Genomic DNA, 19,386 nt, shown 5'->3' on the forward strand with positions numbered 1-19,386 from the left:
TTCAGTTCAACCTCTGAATGCTCGTGGTCATTCTTGGCAAATGGAGCAATTTTGCTGGCTTGAGAGTGACTTTTTTTTTCTCAGCTCTCGCCTCTTCAGATACTGGGGACCATAAATTCAACAGGTAAACTAGAAAGACCCACCAGTTCTGAGAAAACCTAAGATCAACAAGTCTGTGTGAGCGGTGAGGTTCCAGAAGTAGCCTTCCTTTCCTTCCCTCCTTTAAAAAAATATATATTTCTTTTCTAAGGTCATAAGGACATAAGAACAAGCCAGCTGGATCAGACCAGAGTCCATCTAGTCCAGCTCTCTGCTACTCGCCCTGGCCCACCAGGTGCCTTTGGGAGCTCACATGCAGGATGTGAAAGCAAAGGCCTTTTTGAGGTTACTTTATTCCCTCCCCCCTTAACTGTGATACTTGCTCATTTTTTTTTGTCTTTTAACTTTCTTTCCTTTTTCTATAACTTTTTGCTGATAAAATAAAAATTATTTGGGGAAAAAACACACACGAAGATTTCTCTCGCAGATCTGAGCACAAATGACCGCAGGTTCAGTGTAAAGGGCAACAGTCACCGGGGAGAGGGGCGGAGAGCGTCTTGTTGTTGTTGCTATTGGGCATGCTTGCGACGGGCGCATGCTCGCTGGGGGCAAAGGCAAACGCATGGGGCGGGGGGGTTGAAGCAGGGCTGCACATTGCAAGTCAAGCGCAGCACTTTTCCCCCCTTCTCCGGCTCTTTTGGTCGCACTTACAGAAGGGCGAGCTGCAGGCGGACTCTATAAATAGTTGCAGAAATGCCCCAGCAACTACTGTTTCCTCTTCCCCGAGGCTGGGGCGCGCAAGCGGGTCCTTTGCTTTTCCCCGCCCTCTTTCCTGGGTTGACCCCGACTCAGGGAAGAGGAGGGGCCGCCGCTGGGTGGGGCTGGCCTGCCCTCCTCCCGCCCCCCTCCCCCCCGCCGGGCCGAAGGGGTTAAGCGCTGACAACGTCGGCAGCTGAGCCGCGCTGGCTTAGCGCGCAACATCTGGAGCAGGCGGAGGCGGGGAGGGGGCTTTGCAGAGAGAGAGAGAGTGGGGGGATCTGGCGCATTGGCAAGCGCTGAATGGCTCCGGGAAGGCGCAAGGCAAAAGTAGACGGCTAGGTTGGTATGCTTCTTCCCCTTGACCCGAACCAAGGAAACGGAAAAGCTTGCGGGAGGAATGATCCGCTTAGTTTTGCTGGAGTGGTCAGTGCTTCTCCAGCGTGCGCTTCTCCTCGCCCCCTCCTCTTTCCCCCTGGCTTCAGTCGCCCCTAAGATCAAGTCTGCTTTTGAGGGTGAGAGGGGACTGCCTCCCCTCCCCTCCCCTCCCCTCCCCTCCCCTTGCTGATCCAGACCCGCTTTGCTCTTGTTCCATTCCCGTTAACCGCCTTTGCCTAGCTTCTGCTGGGCTGCTCTGGAAAGCCAAATATGCACCGGGGGCAAGTGATCGCAACTCGGTGCAAAAGAGTGTGAAAAGTCCCTGGTTTTGCACTCTGACCCCGCCCCCCCCCCCTCCGGGTCGAAGAGTTCCCTAGTCCGTTTACATTGAAGCGCCCCCGGGGCGTGACAGTCTGGGCATAGCGGAATGAAAGAGGGTGGCGCGCTTCTGGAATGCGAATCCGCTTGGCAGCGCTTAAATCGGTTTAAATCTCCGTGCTCCCGGTGCTGTCCGACTCCGCTTGTTACCTCTAGCGCCGCTGTTACCCGGGAGTAAACGCCATTGAACATAGCGGTGCTTACTTGCTAGTCACAACTGTTGGGTTATGCTGCTTGTCCACTAATTGCCTCTTGCCCTGCAGAATTGTCTAAACACATTGACGTCAGTGGGCGCAGATCGGAGTTAGTTGTGCCTAGGATTATTGTGGTGTTAGAAATAGTATTTAAACAGATTTTGTTCCCCTGCTTGCAAAGATTCTGTCTTTCCACCCCATCCTGCGGAAGATGGTTTCTGTACCTAAAAAATGAAAAGGGAAGAGGAAGTGCAGAAGAGTTCCTGTCAGAATTGTTCCTCACTTGTGGCTGTTCTGGGACAGGATGACGTGTGTGTGTGTGTGTGTGTGTGTGTGTGAATAGTCCCCAAGTTTTGACACTAGACAGAGCTTCAGTATCCTATTAGTGTTGCAAATACTGTGTGTTGAGATGTAAATCGCTCTATGTGAAGTGATAACTTTGGCAAACCCGTCCATCAGCCGGCCAAGTTGTCATAAAACGGCTCCGCTGGAACTTTTCAGTGTGGTTGGCTTTGTTTTTGTTGTTTAGCTAAACGCACGCTCCTGGGGATCTAAATTTGTTTTTTTAACTTCCTGAGTTTGGAATTGTATTTTAAAAAATTGTAAACATCTTTTTGGACAGAGAGGCTCTAGATTGTGGGATTGGACCATCTTATACCATAATGTTTCACAGTGAATGGGGATCTGAGCATCCCAAGGTGTTCTCTAACTATACTATACCATATTGTCTTTATTTACAAATAATAAGCTAAGCACTTTCTTAATGCTTGGGCTTGTGTACAAATATTGGATTATGTAGATGAACTAGAGTAGACGAAGAAGGAGAGATTAGATTTATACCCTGTCTTTCTCTCCTGTAAGGAGAGTCAAGGTGGCTTACAAGCTCATTTCCTGTGTTCTCCCCATGACAGACACCTTGTGAGGTATGTGGAGCTGAGAGAGTTCTGAAGAACTGTCACTATCCCAAGGTCACTCAGCAGGCTTCATGTGTAGGAATGGGGAAACAGATCCAGTTTACCAGTTAAATGTCTGCCACTTATGTGGAAGAGTGTGAAATCAAACCTGGTTCTCCAGATTGGAATCCACTGCTCTTAACCACCACTCCACGTTGGCTCTGTATAGTAAAATCTCCAACTATATGTCTGCATTTTCATATTTGAAACAGATGGAGAAGGACTGTGAAAGGCAAAAGGCCAAGCAGGGTACTGACAGCTGCTTCTCAGTGCTTGAGAGAGAAGCGGAGTCCTACAACTTGCGCTAAATCACAGAAATTGTTGTCATTTGCAGTGAGTTGCAGAGGCCCCTTCCGCACACACAAAATAACACACTTTCAATCCACTTTCACGATTGTTTGCAAGTGGATTTTGCTATTCTGCACAGATGCAGAGTGCATTGAAAGTGGATTGAAAGTGCATTATTCTGCATGTGCAGAAGGTGCCAGAGTGAGATATCAGTAAGCATACTGAACAATTGTGCTTGTGGTACATTAATAAGGTAAATAAGGTAAAGGGTTAAAGAAAGAAGGCAAAAGAGGGCGGGGAAAGGCCGCCAGAAAGGAAAATGATGTAATTACTTTAGTAAGCACTGGTGCAATTTCTGCTTGGTCTGTTCTGTTTTCCTGTAGTCTTTGCAGAACCTGCCTCCTTTATGTCTTTGCTTCTATTTCAAATTTTCACAAATAGATCTTTACCCTGTAGTTGAAGGGTCCCCAACCGTGGTGAACTTCTGGACACTTTTGGAATGTTCAAAACAGTTAATGGGCACCTGTGGTGAGCCAGCCACAAGTTGTTGGGAGTTTCCATGCCAAGTATTCTCCTGCAATAGAGGCAACTGTTTTTCAATGTGTGTTCCCTGAAGGTTCAAAGGTAATACTGCCTGAGCTCTTTTGAAATAAGTTTGCTTAAGGGTCAGAAGAAGTTTGGGATTGGCTTGTTGCTTTGAAGAAGGAGGAAGAGGTACCAGCGAATATCATGGCACCTGCGTGTACTACCCTGTTTCCCTGAAAATAAGACATCCCCGGAAAATAAGACATAGTAGAGGTTTTGCTGAAGTGCTAAATATAAAGCATCCCCCGAAAGTAAGACGTAGCAAAGTTTTTGTTTGGAAGCATGCCCGTCAAACAGAACACCAGAGCATGCAGCTGTGGAGCGGAAAAAATAAGATATCCCCTGAAAATAAGACATAGCGCATCTTTGGGAGCAAAAATTAATATAAGACACTGTCTTATTTTCGGGGAAACACGGTATGTTGGAGAACACTAGTCTAGCTTCTCCCACAAGTAGGAATACGATACGCATTACCGCATGTTTAAATTGCAGCCTGACTGTCATTTACTTCTATCAGGTGAAGCACTACATTTAAAGACTGTTTGGCTTCTCTAAAGGGAATAGTAATGTGCATATATTGATTACCTACTAATATATGTATAAATGACATCAGCTAAAAAAAGAGCAGGCCAGTCTGGAAGATGTGGGCCTGGGGAAACATTTTCTTGGTCAGGCTCAAAGCCTCCTTACACAGTGCCATCTAGTGGCTGATGAGTTCACATCACAAACAACTCCCCAAATAATGGCAGCCTGGAATGGTTTCTTTAAAACCTCCTAGTTACAATTTATTACTGCTCAAACTGAAATATTGCTGCTTTTTAGAATGCCATACAAAGAAGCTGGTGGAAGCCTTTACTCGCTCTCATACAAGTTTCAGGCCTGAACTATGTGTGTGAGGTGTCATGTTATGCTGCATTGGCTGCTTAATAGGATTTGGCTGTAAGCTGTCCAAAAGCAAATGTTTCCGTTTATCTAGGTTGGTTGAATCGTCAGGCAGTAACTGGGGCTGTAGCATTTTGTCAGCAGTTTTTAAAACAGGCCCACTTCAAAATGCCCAGTAATACGGAAAAACCATTTAACTCATCTGTGAAATTTAACATCCCAGACCTCAGATCTCTTAGCTTCCTTTTCTAGAGGAAAAATAAACAGAGGTCATGTGACACCTAAAAGACTGAAAACGTTTTGTGCCAACATGTTTTCAAGCGCTCTAGTCCAGAAAAGGTTGTGTTGGAATAAGAACTTGCTCGTAATTAAAATGCTACATAACCTCTATTTATATCTGTTGCAGCGGCAAAAAGCCCTTTCTGTCTGGAATTATTATCCAGAAAGGTTGTTACACCTTTTCTGTATAAAGAATCTCTGGGTGCAGTGTGGTGTGGTGGGTTAAAGTTATAAGATAGGATCTGGGATTCTCTGATTTGAATCACATTCTGTCAGGAAAGCTTGCTAAATAATCTCAAGCCAGTTTCGTACTCCGTGCCTAATCTACCTTACAAGATTGTTGTGAGGATAAAATAGAGAAGAATGATGCAACTAGCTTTGGCAGGGCATAAATGAAGCAAATAAGTTCCAGAATGTAAGTGGGGATTCGAACCTTGGTCTCCCAGGATCGTGGTCCAATCAACTGTTTTATACCAGCTCTGTTGTCTGATTCCAGACTGAGAGGAGGTGTCCTTTCTTTGGGCACCACTGTATAGGAAAAAGCTCCTGGCATTTAGGAAAATGAGCAAGGCAGGGGAAAGAAGAGGGCAAGAAGTCAGAGCAACTCCTGTTGCACCTGCATCCAAATCCTGTACATGTTTGCTTAAAACTAAGTCCCACTTTCCTCCAGGATGAAGGCATCCACAGAGGAGGAGGTGGGCCACAGCGCCGTTCCCAAAGAGGCTTCCCTTTGGTGTGGGGAGGCTCACAAAATGCAACAGCTTCTCCACCACCGAGAAGCCTCAATGGGCCACAATGGACTTACACCAGCCAACAGGCTGGCTTTAGTCCAGATTGCGGCCTGCCGGCACAATGCCAGCAAAGTCTGGGAGGGAGCCAACGAATGTTGGCCCTTCTACCGGCCCCTCCCCTGGTCTGCCCCTGCTACTCAGCAGCAGAGGCACAGGGATGCTGGCGCAGCATCCTGGGGGAGGGCAGCAGTGACCGCATGGTGGTGGTTTCCCCCCTCCGCTGGGGTAAGTGCCCTGAAGAGGGCGAATCCACCAGTGTGGCTGCCCTGCCGCTCACACGGGCGGATTCGACGCCACCCTTTGGATGGGGCTCTTACTCTGTGGTTTATAGACATGGGGTGCAGAGTTGCTAGTTCCAGGTTGTGAAGTTCCTGAAAATTGAGCATGGAGCCTGTAGAGAGCAGTGTTTCCCAACCTTTTCGAGGTCAGGGTACCCTTGACCTCACTCTTCATATCTCACGGTACCCCTGCCGCCACCCTCCACCTTCCCCTCCCATTGCCCCTGCTTGCCACACCCACCACCTTCCCCTCCCAGGGTGAAGGGAAGCACTGGGGGTGGTGGTGGCTGCTGACCTTGTGGCAGGCCCTGCCCCATGGGCCAGCTCCATGTCCTTGCTTGCGCCGGTGGGAGACACCACAAAAATTAGGGGGGAGGGGTGGTAGTGTTGCCGCGGTACCCCTGGGACATGCTCACGGCACCCCAGGGTACCACGGAACCCTGGTTGAGAATGGCTGCTGTAGAGGGTGGGGTTTAGGGAAGGTAGGAAGTTTAGCATCGTGCGATACTATAGAGCAGTGGTGGCGAACCTTTGGCACTCCAGATGTTATGGACTACAATTCCCATCAGCTGATGGGAATTGTGGTCCATAACATCTGGAGTGCCAAAGGTTCACCACCACGGCTCTAGAGTCTACCATGCAAAGCAGCAGTTTCCTCCAGGGGAATCAACCTCTGTAGTCTGGAGATACGTTGTAATTTTGGGAGATCTCCAGGGCTCACTTGGAATTCTTATCCAGAAGTGCAGGTCCTCATTCCAAGGCAAGACCTGCCCACCCTGCATTGGCATGTTCTGCTTTTCAGCCTGGTTCGTCTGAAAATGAGGCTACTGTATGTAGTCAAGCTTTGATTTTTGTATCTTCAGTGTCTTGCACCAACATGGAGCAGCGCGTTGCTTGGTTTCCACAGAATTACAGAGGTTGCATTAAGAGTAGCAACAGTGCAGTGAAAGGGAATACTGTTTCTTTAGTCCACCCAAGGAAGGATGTTTTGCATTGCAAACCTTGAGGTAGTCTGCATTTGAATCTCACCTCGGAAGCAAGGGTAGGCATTTTACATAGAGCAGCTACGTGCTGTCCATTTCCCTCTTGCTAGTGCCCAGGTTCAAGCCTGCATGCACACAAGCCTCAAACTGCTCATCCATTTCCCCCAATGTCAGAGCGAGCTTTTGTTTGTGTTTCTGTTGCAACAGATGTGAAAGGCCCTGTCGCTCGCCAGTTGTAACCTTTGTGGTTGTAATGAACAGAGCTGCTGTTTGTACTTCACCTTCTTTTTCTGTTTGTTAGAATTGGGTAAGCTTTTAAGAAAATAATAAAACTTGCAAGGTGGAAAGGTGTAGTAGTGCACTGCCGACCCAGCAGCGCCGTGGTAGAACGTTGGGACGCCAACGGACCTGCGGCCTTGCCGGTCGCATCGCACCCCCACTCCTCATCCCCCCATGAGTCACACGGAGTCATGAATCCTGTCTGGTTTCAATCACCGGGCGCCGAGGGACAATGATCCTGCCCCCCAGGTGAGGGATTAGGCTCAGACGTTGTCACGCGGCATTCCTCTCCTCGCAGATTGACGTGAAGCCAGGATGAGATCATGCATCACGCATGATGATCTCCCCGACCTCCCGGGCCTCCGCTGTTTCTTCCCGCTGAACTCCCCCCGGTCCTCCCTCCCTACACGCTCGCCATAGAGTAACAATAAAAGGTGCCAGGAACTGCAGCCCAGACCAGGGAGAGACTTCGCTTAGGAACACGGACCTCCTCCGGTCTCCCGCTAAGCGTGATGCGATCTCCACCAGATGTTATCTCCGTAAGGCTCGTCTGCGTTCTTACGCTGACCGCGTGGAGTGCGACTTACAAGCGTTGGTTAGCTGCCGAGAACCTCGGGAATCCTCGAATCCTCCACCCTGCTCCACCGTCGCCTTCTGGGAAGGGTCAGTACGCGATACCGGAAGTCCGCTGGATGCGGCGCGATCCAGGGGACTACACCGCTTTCGGTACTCGCCTGGTCCCTTCTGGATCGGGCGCGATCCAGGAGACATCACGCTGGCCCTAGTGGGACACTCTACCGTCCGGATACCGGAACACCCGGTGGAGTATGGGAGCTGGTACCCAAAGCAGGGCTTATGAGCCGCTAATGCAAAACACCGTCCGAATCGGAAAGGCTGAACTGAAAGCGTTAAGCCGAGAAATCGCGACTGGTGGTCCCCGTGAAGAGAAGGCTGGAGCTGGCACAAATTGGTTGGAGGAGATTGAAGCTCCAGTGTCCATGGTGGTACCCAGAGGGGGGACATTTGAATCTTAAGGACTGGTAGAAAACATCGGCGCTTACTTCTTAGCACCATTGGTAGAGCCCTCATCACGCTACCGATGTCGCTGCTACTGGCGTGGAGATACAATGTTTTGTAAGCCATCAGCCCGCTGCGAACCCTACGGCGGCTGCCCCTTTGCTGTAGGTCAGCCGCCCCTCGCTTCGATCTTTCACCTTCAATTTCCAGCCCCTCGAGATTTTCTATCCACTAATTTGGACGCCTGTCCTCCCTTTCTGCCCTCCCTTTGCTCCTTTCACCCATTTCTAAAACTCTCAGCGGCTCAGCCGCCCCTCCTCCCCTGCTCCGCTCTTCATTTTCCGAAGCCACTGCATCCTCCGTCAAGCGCCAACGTGGAATAAGTGCTGGTTTCCTCTAAAACTCTCGCAGGAAACGCGTAGCCAGCCACGACATCTGCAGAAGAGAGAAAGAAACCCTGACGGGAAGACGATGCCGAGATTCTTGCATTGTGCCCCGGCCCACTTCACCACAGATACTGAGTGGGAGGTGGGTAGCGCTATCTCAATCTCGGTAGGGTTGTCGAAGTTACGCCCCTTTAAGCTGCAATAACATCCTCACTGAGTCTCCATAAAGCTATGCGCGGACGTGAGGGTGACCCCAGCCCTCTCGGCTGAGAGAGGCATGCTGGAGGAGCCATCGCCAAGGAACCACCTAATGGTTCCAGACGACGACTGGAAGACCACCTTCGTAGCATGCTCCTGGAGCCCCTGCACAATTTGTGGTCTGGGAAGAGTGAGTCTCGCCAGCAGTGCTCTCTCAACAGAGCAAGCTGGGATCACCTCTGGCGGCGCCTGCACCAAGGCAGCGCAGTATTCTGATGGCTTCATGCTTTTACCGCCAACCCTAACGTATCAGATTGTCCTTGCCTGAGGGCCACCCATACGATTAAAGCCTCACAGAGTGGGCAGCTTCTCTATAAGGCATTTTGTTAAGGTCCCCAGCGCCAACGGCCAGCCAACTCCAGAGTTTTCTTCCTCCATCCGCCAAAAGCCCCAAGAGCCAGCCCTATGCCGAAGCTTGTGAACAGGCTCCAGGAAGGCGCTCAAGGAGGAGCGAGGTAGATAGCGGGGAGGCCCAAAGCGAAGAACTCCCTCATGCTTCTCGCATAGGGAGAACGCTTCCACGGAGTGCCGCATGGGGGCAATCACGGGCCTGGGCAAAAAAATCCTGAACTGGCCGACATGCTTAAGCGCTTCTGCCAGGACATCGGATCCTCCGCCCACCGGAAGCTAGGGCCTCTCACGCAGCGCTAGCACTCTCCACTCGTGGGGAGGCAGTCCTCAGGATGACTGCTTCCCAGCCTGCGGCAGACCGGACACTCTCCGAAGGGAGTGTAGAGCAGGCCAGCGGGGGGGCTCTTACAACTGGCCCCGATGGGAGTGAGGGTCCTCCCCAGGAGGAGAAGGCCACCAAAACCCGTGCCCCGCTGCCAAAGGCTTCCCACTGGAGAAGCGACTGCCCGCTCGAGAGCTCCCGCCCGAGCTGCGCTCTCCCCAGCCCAGACCAAGGAGGAGAGTACTAGAGCAGACTCCAGACACCAAGGCCCCTGCACAGAGCCACCCCCCTCTCATCGTGGCATCTATTTCGCCGCATGCACCTTGCAGCCCATCTCGCTGGTTCACCGACTTAATGAGGTTCTTGGTGGCCCGACTCCAGTACTAGGCACGAGGGTCTGTCCCTACCCGGGACTATTGGGCTACAGGTTGCTGCAAGGCCTCTGTCAGCTGAACAGCCAGGACTGTTCGCCGTTGAGTGATCGACTCCACGCATCTTCAAGGACCCATCCATCTCCAGAGTCTGGACAAACTATCCGGGAGTTGCCTGCGGAGCCAGCTGCGTTTCAAGCTGATTCTTCTTGCCCCATCGCCAGCCCGGCTGCCGACACAATAGAGGCTCACGAGCCCCAGCGGCCAACATGGGCGTGAGCCTTACACCCACCCGTCGCGGCCCGGTGGAGGCGCCTGCCTTTATCCGGGAGCTCCGCCCATGCAGGCTTCGCCATGGGGATATGAAGTTCAAGGGGCCTGGTGGACACGAGGCGCTGATGTTAGCCACTGATCATCAGAGCGAGTGGCCCGCACCAGTGAGCTTCGACCGAGCTTACCCGCTAGACATCCTGGGGGGGGGGTGGGGGAGACAAACCCAGCTTAGAGGCAGGACATCCGCCCGCTCACAGTCAACAACAGCCCAGGGCTCGGCGAAGGCAGCTCTGAGTCCAGCCCACATCGTCTTAGACATCCACGTCAATCTCTGGGGAAGGGACCTCTCATGGAGTCAGGTCAAAGCGACTTTGGTCTGGGACGGGTAAGGCCATCAGCAGATCATTGATCCCAGCTGTGACTTCAGGGGTTTGTTCTCCTATCTCCAGAAGTGAAACTTCGTTTCCCTCTCCTCCTTTTCTCTTTCTGTTTTGACCAGTAGAAGCGGGGGGGGAGGCCAATTGATGACTAGCCCTCCCTGGATTAAAATCTAGGCCCGTCCTGTTCCCCGCCCAGCACCTGCCAGGACAGGCCCCAAACCATAGGGTTGCTGCAAACGCAGATCCACTCATGATTTGGGTGGGTGGTGTTTGCCTTGGCGCTCCTAGCGGCAATAGCAAGCGCCGAGTGGCTAACCGCCCTTAAGTGAGAGTGCGGTTTCGGCGGGCAGCAATTCCCTCAAGATAATTAGGTCAAAAAATTTTTTACTTTTCATCCAGCTACCGGCATTAGCCACCAAGGTCCGCGATAGTACAAACTCCCTTGCAAAAGTTGAACTTCCCCCTTCTTTTTTTTCCTTTCTTTGTATGTCGCGAGGAATCTGCCGCTACATTGCCTGATTAAGCTTCATTCTCCCTCGATGCACCCATCACAAAGCGTACTTCAGAAATTGCTGTGTTGCTGATTGGAAGCATGCAGCCACCTACAATCCCTCAGGACTTCGCCCTGTTCCCTCCCCTCGAGGGTAAGGTCGGATCGACTCCTAGCCTTGGCAGCACCCTGATGGCGCTTCCTGAAGCCAATCCCCACCAGAATTAGCTTCTACCTCCTGCCCTCCCTGTCAAACAACTTAAAGAAGAGAGAGAGTAGGCGTGCCCCTAGAGGATTGCATTAAAAGCTAAACCTTCACAGGCTGCAAACAAAGCCTTCTTCCTTTCTTATAGGCATAAATTCTAAACACCGGCTTAAAACCGATCCCGGGATCTCCCCGCCATCGCTTTAGAACTGAGCTCTGGCGGGACCCACCGCCGTAACCTGGGAAAAGTGGGGGGTGTGTTTCCAGTCCCTCTTCCTACAGGTCCCTGTGGACTCCGATTAGCCATGACAGGGCCAACCCATGGAATGAAGCCGGAAGCGGAACCAACCCCATCGAGGAGATGGAGCGTGATATCTCTAGAGGATCCCGCCTTTTAGGCGCATCTCAACAGGAAGGCATAAAATTAGCCAATGCCCAAAGACCCGAGGAATGACCTGGGAGAGACGCATCCAGGCGAATTCACCAGCCAAGCCTCTAGAGCTGCTGGGCGCCTAAGCAAGACTCACCCCGGAGACACCCGAGAACCCTCTGTGCAGCTCTCTTTGCGTCATCACCGCCAACTTTCGGCTGACACCATCCCTTGCTCTGCTCTGTTGCCTCCTGCCGGTGGCGATCGGCCCGCACCCCTGACGGTAGAAATTCCCACCAGACCAACCGATCTGGGGGCAGTTTGCTGCAGCTATAGCGTCTCATCCTTGCTGCCTGGGCTTAAAGGTACCTAGAATTCGGGGCCTGCTAAGCTCCTGCCTGCCTCTCCCGTCTGCAAAGTTTTTCCGGAGACTTCCTTCTAGCGGAGTCTGGGCTAAAGCCCTTCATGAATGCCTCATCCACTTCAGGTAGAATTTCTATGAGTCCCGACTGGGGACCGATCGTCCAAACCCTCGGCTGGCTCTCTCCCCTTTGTCACCAAGACTGTAAGCTAACCAGAGATCTAACACCTGCGCCCAGCATCACCGGAGCGCAATGGCGAAGAGGAACGACTCCGGGCTCCATTCATCGGCCTGGCCAGTTGGAACTGCACAAACCGCGGAGGACATTCCCCCATGTTGGAAACATCCGCACGCATGCTCCCCAGGGGCTGGTTCCTGGACCCTCGCGGAGAAGCGTTCAATTATATCCCAGCCCGACTCTCTGCGGGAACTCTTTGTTGCCTCAGTAAGCCTCACCGTCAGATCTACCTCAGGCTCCACCCACGGGGAGCTTCCGGGCGCCCAGCCGCCGCCCATCGCTCGCGCCGACCCCTCACACCTTAACCAGGATGCGATTTCGTCGCCCTCTCAGCCGGAGTTAAGTCTCCCTGCATAGCTTCCCTAGTGGGAGTCCCGGACTCGCGCTTCTTTACAATGCTAAGACTATTGGCCGGGCTGGCCTGTGCCCCCCATGCGAAGTCCATCAACTCTACCTCCACAGCTCTGGATGCCCCTCCTGGCCTCCGAGCAGCAGGAATCCCCGTCAAGCGACCCTGAACAATAGATGCGCTTATCGATTGCATTTGTTCATTAAGCATCACCAAGGTTGGCGAGAATGTACATAATATGTGTTGTTTTTTAATCTTTCTGATAATCTCCCAGTTGATCTCACTATGAAAGTCGTGAGCTGCAAGAAGTCGTATCTAATCCTGGAAGTATGATGTTTTCTTAGCCCCATTGGTGGTCAGCCCTCTGGAGCTGGCTGCCGGGAGGAATGGTTGAAGTGCTACGGTATTGTACAGCTCTGCATTGGAAGTTTATTATTGATACGCCTCGTTATCCGGATCTTGTTTTACGTTCAATGAAATTGTCTATTATTGCCTGTAACGCGGTGTAAGAAACCCCTCGAATTTCCCTTTACTCCCCGCAGAACCAAGTTCTAATCAGTTACACAAGCAGCTTCTTGGTCAGCTTTGATAAGCGGCCGGAGGAAACCAAAATTCCCCTTTCAAATCGCCTCTATAGCATTTCGGCCCCCTTTTCTAAAATGTAAAAAGGAGGAGATGTAGTAGTGCACTGCCCGAATTCCAGCAAGCGCCCGTGTGCGACGTTGGGACGCCAGCGGACTCTGCGTTTCGCCTTGCCGTGCGATCGCGACTTCTAATTCTCATCGCCCCCCCATGAGATCCGCAATGGTCATGAACTGTCTGGCTCAATCGCCGGTAGCGAGGGACAATGATCGATCCTGCCCCCCAGGTGAGGGATTAGGCTCAGGCAGCGTGCGGCTCCTTCCTCCGCGACGTGAGCCAGATATTTGAGAGATCATGCATCACGCATGATGATCTCCAGAACTCTCCATACCCTCCGTTCTCCGGAACTCCCCCCCGTCCTCCCTCCTACACGCCCCCGATAGAGTAACAATAAAAGGTGCCAGGAACCGGCAGACGGGAGACTCGCTAGGAACACGGACCTCCGGTCTCCCGCTGCTGGCGATCTCCACCAGATGTTATCTCCGCGTCTCGTCTCGTTCTTACGCTGACCGCGTGGGTCGACTACAGAAAGGAAAAGATCATTCTGTTTCTAGGAAATCTAGGAATAATAGCCAAAGGGGGGACCCGTAACCCAAGACGTTGGTTGACAGGGAAAGGATAGCATTCTTATAAAGCAGAAGACTCAAACTGCTCAGAGCCGATGTACTTGTAGGTCCTGTTGATTGTAGTAACTGCAGAGACTTAAGACAGGTCATCCGTGTCCCATGGACATCAACGGGATTTAAGCAGTTCTTGTTTTTTTTTTTTATGAATGCGTGCATGGTTTTTCAACAGCTTCTGCATTCTCTTTCTTAAACTTTTCCTGAAGCGTCATCCATAAAAGCTGCTAAACTGATTACGAAGTATAGCTGCCAAGCTTTGAAAAAAATTCCATGAAGAATGTTGAACATATTGGGACATGAAATAGCGCAAGTACTATTTGCAGCAGGGTTTTTGTTTTGCACATGGTGTGGGGACTAGAATAGACGGTTTTGGCAGTGTGCTGTTGCTGTCAAATGCTTGGCTGCTTTATGGTAGCATGCTTCTTCTAGGAATTCAGACACCGAAATGCATGCGTTGGCCAAAGTACCTGGACATTATACCGCTACTGCAAAGACAGAGTTTTGGACCTGCTTGCGTGATAATCTTGCAGCATGCACACTTTTGGGTCCATATGCTCAACATTCTCTTATCCCCCTATAGACAACAAACACAGGGTTCCAATTCTGTCCTCACGGCATTGCTACCAACCTGATATTTGTTCCCTTCAAAACATCTCTGTGCATCAAGGCAATACCCACAGCTATAGCGATGGGTGCCCCCCAAGTGAATCTACAGTTTTTAAAAATGTCATCTGTTTGTATTGGAATCGGGTAATATTTGAGATCTCTGAGTAGGAAAACAACAGAAAAAGGGACATTTGTCTGTTAGCTAGGTTTTTGCCCGCTGAAATCCAGAGGCTCGGATTCCTGATCCATAGACATTGTAAACTCCAAATCAATAATAACTGATAGAACATTTAAACTGCATCTTTTGAATGTGACATACTATTTTTCTAATATTTGGAAAACGAGTTGTCTTCTTATGCAAGTCGTCTCCTAATAGTTAACAGCTGTAGAATTCAGCCTGGCGGGTCTCATAAGCACAGGAAAAATGTCTCCAAACCAGTCATGTTGAACACATTTATTATGAGGGCTGGATATGTCATAAATGCGACTTGGTTGGGCCAGGCCTGGGGGCAGGCAGCCTCAGCTAGGGGAACTCCAGCAGTCTCACTAGCCCAGATTGGCATGAGGGGTGTGTGTGGCTGGCCAGGCCTGATTGGGAGCTGGGGGGTGGGGGCTGCCTCAGCTGGCTTGAGGGTCTGATAAGGCCTCACAAAGTGCCAGATTTGCCCCCTAGCCCACATGTTTATCACCCTTGCTCTAAACCCTTCTATCATTGAGTATATGCTAGTGCTTGAAAGGTTGATTCAAAGGGGGGGGGGGAATTAAGCCCTCTGAGCTCATATGGTGAGGAAAACAGGAAGTGGGCAGAAATTGCACATGGGAAACAGTGGAATCGTTCAAATCCTAGAAATCCAGATGCCACAGTTGTGCGCTTTCATTGTTGTAAGCATCAGAAAACACATTGTAGTGTTAGACTGTAAGGAGGGTTGTAAGTCTGAATAAAGCTCACCAACAGCTGTGTACCCTGCATAAGGCCCAATTGTTTGGTTAACTTGGCTTGGGAGATAGCTCTAGACCACATGCCAACTACTGTCTTTTGTAACAGAGGGGGAAAGCATTGCTTCTCTGAAATACTTCCTCTTAGATCAGACCAGTGACACAATATTGCACAAAACATACTTGATAAGGATGGGCTGGGAAAAAATACAGTGGAGACCCTTTGAAACTCATTGGTTGCATCTGTTCATGTACCAGTATCATCCACACATCTAGAAAGCCCTGTGTTTAAATCATGTCATACAGGGGTCTGTGTTCGGATCTCTAGATGTGTAATGTATCTGCAAAAGAAAAAAGCTGTGGGTAAGAGAGCAATATGGGACAAGTATGATGCTGGGGGAGCAAGGATTCAATTTGCCCCGCTTGCCTGCCAGGGAATTTAAAAAACCAGCTACTGTATAAAAACTGTTTGGCTTCCCACTCCCTACAAGAGCTCAAACTGCTTGGGAAGGCAACTTAGATTTAGGTAAAATTTAATCCCCCTTCTGTCTTCAGTGCTGTGGTTCTACACAGATCTCCCTCGCCCCGAGCTGTTAACCAACCTCAATAAATGGTTTTTTGATGCATGTAAATTCATGCAGAAATCAGTATGTCTAATTCTCATTGCGAACAAATCTGAGGATGCTTACATCCACAGACTAGGGCCATGAGCAGACAAGACAGACCTTTCTACCAACCTGAAAAAAGCCCGGGTTTGCAAAAAAAAAATCTAAAATCTAAAAAATAGAAAAAAATCTGGGGGTGGGGAGGAGGGCGTTTAACTTCCTGGAATAATAGAAGCAGCACCTGCAGCTTTAAGAAATTAATGCTCTTGGTGACTGTTGCTGGCAACCACAACAATATTGCTAGTTTTCAAGCTTTTCTGTAAATAAAAAGCAGGTGGAGAAGGCAGGGTACTTTCCAAAGATGTTTTCGCTTTTAATGGAGGTGCCAGAGAGGAAGTGTGGTTAGTAGTTAAGAGCAGTGATTCGATTCCCCAGTCCTCCATATGTCAACTGCTAGTTGACCTTGAGTTAGTTACATTTCTCTCAGAAATCTCTCTGCCCATGCATAGGAAGGCAATGGCAACCCACCTCTGAACGCCTCTTGCCTTGTTAACCCTACGACACAGGTGTCAAACTCAGTCCTCCAGAAGTTATGGACTACAGTTCCCATCACCCCCTGCCAGCATCATGCTGGCAGGGGATGATGGGAACTGTAGTCCATAACATCTGGAGGGCTGCGAGTTTGACACCTATGCCCTATGGAATCGCCGTACGTCAGCTGTGACTTGACAGCACCCACACACCCACACACACACACACACACACACTTTGGTGTCAACCATCAGGCAACTAGCTACCATTTGACTTCCACGACCCACTCAGGCATGGCTGTGTGGTATTGTCCAGCAGCAGCCACCCTACAAAAGTCTGTGTGGTGCAGTGGTCAGCATTTCAGACTAGGATCTGAGGTTCAAATCCGCACTTTGCTATGGGTAACCTTGGCCCATTCAGACACTCTCAGCTTAACCTACCCCACGGGATTGTCGTGAGGATACAATGGAAGAAAGAAGAACGATGCAAGTGCTTTGGGTCCCCATTATGAAAAAGGTGGGAGATAGATGAAGTAAATTAATAATAAATATAACTGAAGTTGGGTTATGCAGAGGAAAGGTTGGTTAGTGAATGGGCAGGAAAAAGGAAGCAGGGAAAGGTGAGAATATGGCAGAGGCGTAGCACCAAGGGGGGGCAGCATGATGCACCAGGGGGGCAGCGTGATGCACCGGGCGTGTGCCCCTGCGGAGGCGTGGTGTGGTGGGGCATTCCGGGGGCTTGGAGGGGCACAGGACGCGCGCACACCTGGGCACACTTTCCCCTCATTCCGTCCCGGATATGGTGACTGCCAGGAGGAGGGAAAGATGAAATAGTGGAGAAGGAGATGCATGGGAAAATTAGTTCTTGCAGATTCTGCACCACCCATGAGCCTGACCCAGTGGCTTGCACTTCACAACTGTTTTTTTCTGATTCAGGCTGCCAGGGGGGTGGAATTAGGCAAAGCTAAAGGTGGGCACATGAAATGGTAGGTTGGCTGATCGGTAGGAAAATGAGAAGGAAGCAGGAAAATGGAGTGGGGCTTTCAGGGAAGGGAAAGGAAATAGAGGAAGATAGGAAAATGAGATGCTTCCAGCAAGCCTTTGTGTGCTCCCTCTTTTATCTGTATATTTCCTGGTTGTGTCTATACAAAATTACTGACCTTGCTACTTTAAACTAGTATGTGCCAATATCTCTCAAAGCAAAATATCGCTCTTAAAACAAAAGCATTTCCTTTCCAGAGTAGTTCCCAGAGGGTCAGAACCACTCAGAGTACCAATCCTGGTTTCTGAATGATTTTATCCTTATTTCTTCTAGGTTAAAATGAAACACCTCATTAAAAAAAAACAGCAAGAAAAGATTAAATAAATGTTAAAAAAAACCTCCTGCAACTAACATGATTGATTAAAAAACTGCTCAGCAAAGCAAGGTGGGAGTGTTTGCAAAGTTGATTTGTTTGGGAAAATCTCCCCTGGTCCCATAAATACTGCTCTTCGTCATTGGGGAGACATTGTAGTCCTGGTTACTGCTTTAGAAAAGCAGAACGCTACTCAGAGTTTGCGGGAATCTTGCCACTGTTGAAGAAGCTGGCTAGAGAATTTGTTATACATGCATATCATTTGTTGTCTCTAAATTAGGCTGAATTTGCGGAGTTGTAATTCTCGTGAGAAAAGCAACTTTCAAACTTAAAACCAGAGTTATGTGGCTTGTGAAATGGGAAGTTCTTGTGAAGATGTAGCTTCCTCTCCTCTAAATAGCCCAACCATAAATTTAGCAAAAAACCATCAAGCTTGTATCATGATTCCCATTTTGACTTGTTCTTAAATTTGCGTACAGTACAGTGAATAGGCTGGTCACTTGACTTACTGTTTCCTCCAGTGGAACCTTGGAAGACCAAGGTTTGAAACAGGGTGACTCAAGTATAATTATTTGTATGCTTGCAACCATTTTGGATATTCAGAGCACTTAAAAATTCTTTTAAAACCAATCAGTGATTAGAAGACATACAAATGCATTTTTCTTATAACTTTAGAGGCTCAAAGATCTACACATCATGGGATGGCTGCCACCAGTGGCACTAGCAATAGACATTTTTAGCATGGTTATCTTTTGGGCCTAGTCGCTCCTGTGTCCTTTCAATGAAAAAAAGCAACTGGCTACACCTCAAAGTGCTGTGCTATCTTGACTGTCTGTGCTGCAAAACTGTTGCACAGACTATTTGGGGCGTTGTTCTGGAGTATGGTGTAGTAGTTAGAATGTCCAACTAGGATCTGGGGAACCCGGATTTGAATCCCTGTTCTTCCATGGAAGCTACCTGAGTGACTTTGAGTGACTCCACTCTCTCTCAGCCAACCTACCTCACATCACTGTTGTGAGGTTAAAATGGAGGAGGGGAGAATGAAATAATTTGGTCTTCTCAGTGGGGAGAAACGTAGGATATAAATTCTGTTCTAACTCAGAACTGAACCGTAGTGTATGGATCAAAAAAAAATCCATAAAGGAAGCCAGGAACAGACAAGAGATTTCTTTATAAACCTGAAGGAAGCCCCTGGTTTGCAGAAAAATCTTAAATATTAAAAAGGATTGGGGGATTAAAGCACCCCAAATTAGTAGAAACAATACCTGTACCTTTAAGAAAAGAATACCTACTGAGACTATGTTCTGAGATCTCCGGGCCACTTTGGGGTTTGCTGGGCAACAACAGCAATTTTGCCCAGCCTTCCAAGCTTTGATTTCTGTTGGGGGGAGGGGGGAGGAACTTGGAGGCCAAAAATATTGTGAACGGTCCTGTCCCCTTGCCTTGTCACATCCTCTAATGGAGAAGGATGCCCCAAGGACAGACCTGATGCTGATGTACTTGCTACCCACACAACTTGGCCTGGTGCTGACTATGCAACTCGACCAAGCACTGTTGCCCACTGCACAACATGGTCCAACTTTTTCTGAGAAGAGGCTGCTAGGGAAAGGGAAAGAGAGAAAGCTAAAGGCAGGGAGGCAGGTAAAGGTGGGTTG

General features: G+C 49.7%; 1 protein-coding gene across 1 annotated transcript in view; it reads left to right on the forward strand.

Moving 5' to 3' along the window:
- Positions 1 to 955: 955 nt before the first annotated feature.
- WIPF1 (WAS/WASL interacting protein family member 1) overlaps positions 956 to 19,386 on the forward strand; it is an 84,882-nt gene continuing 66,451 nt past the window's right edge. Inside the window, exon 1 of the mRNA XM_048485654.1 lies at positions 956 to 1,137. The gene's annotated coding sequence lies outside the window, so the exon portion shown is untranslated. The remainder of the gene's footprint in view (positions 1,138 to 19,386) is intronic.

This window comes from Sphaerodactylus townsendi, linkage group LG02, assembly GCF_021028975.2.
Source record: "Sphaerodactylus townsendi isolate TG3544 linkage group LG02, MPM_Stown_v2.3, whole genome shotgun sequence".
NCBI classification, from domain to species: Eukaryota; Metazoa; Chordata; class Lepidosauria; order Squamata; family Sphaerodactylidae; genus Sphaerodactylus; species Sphaerodactylus townsendi.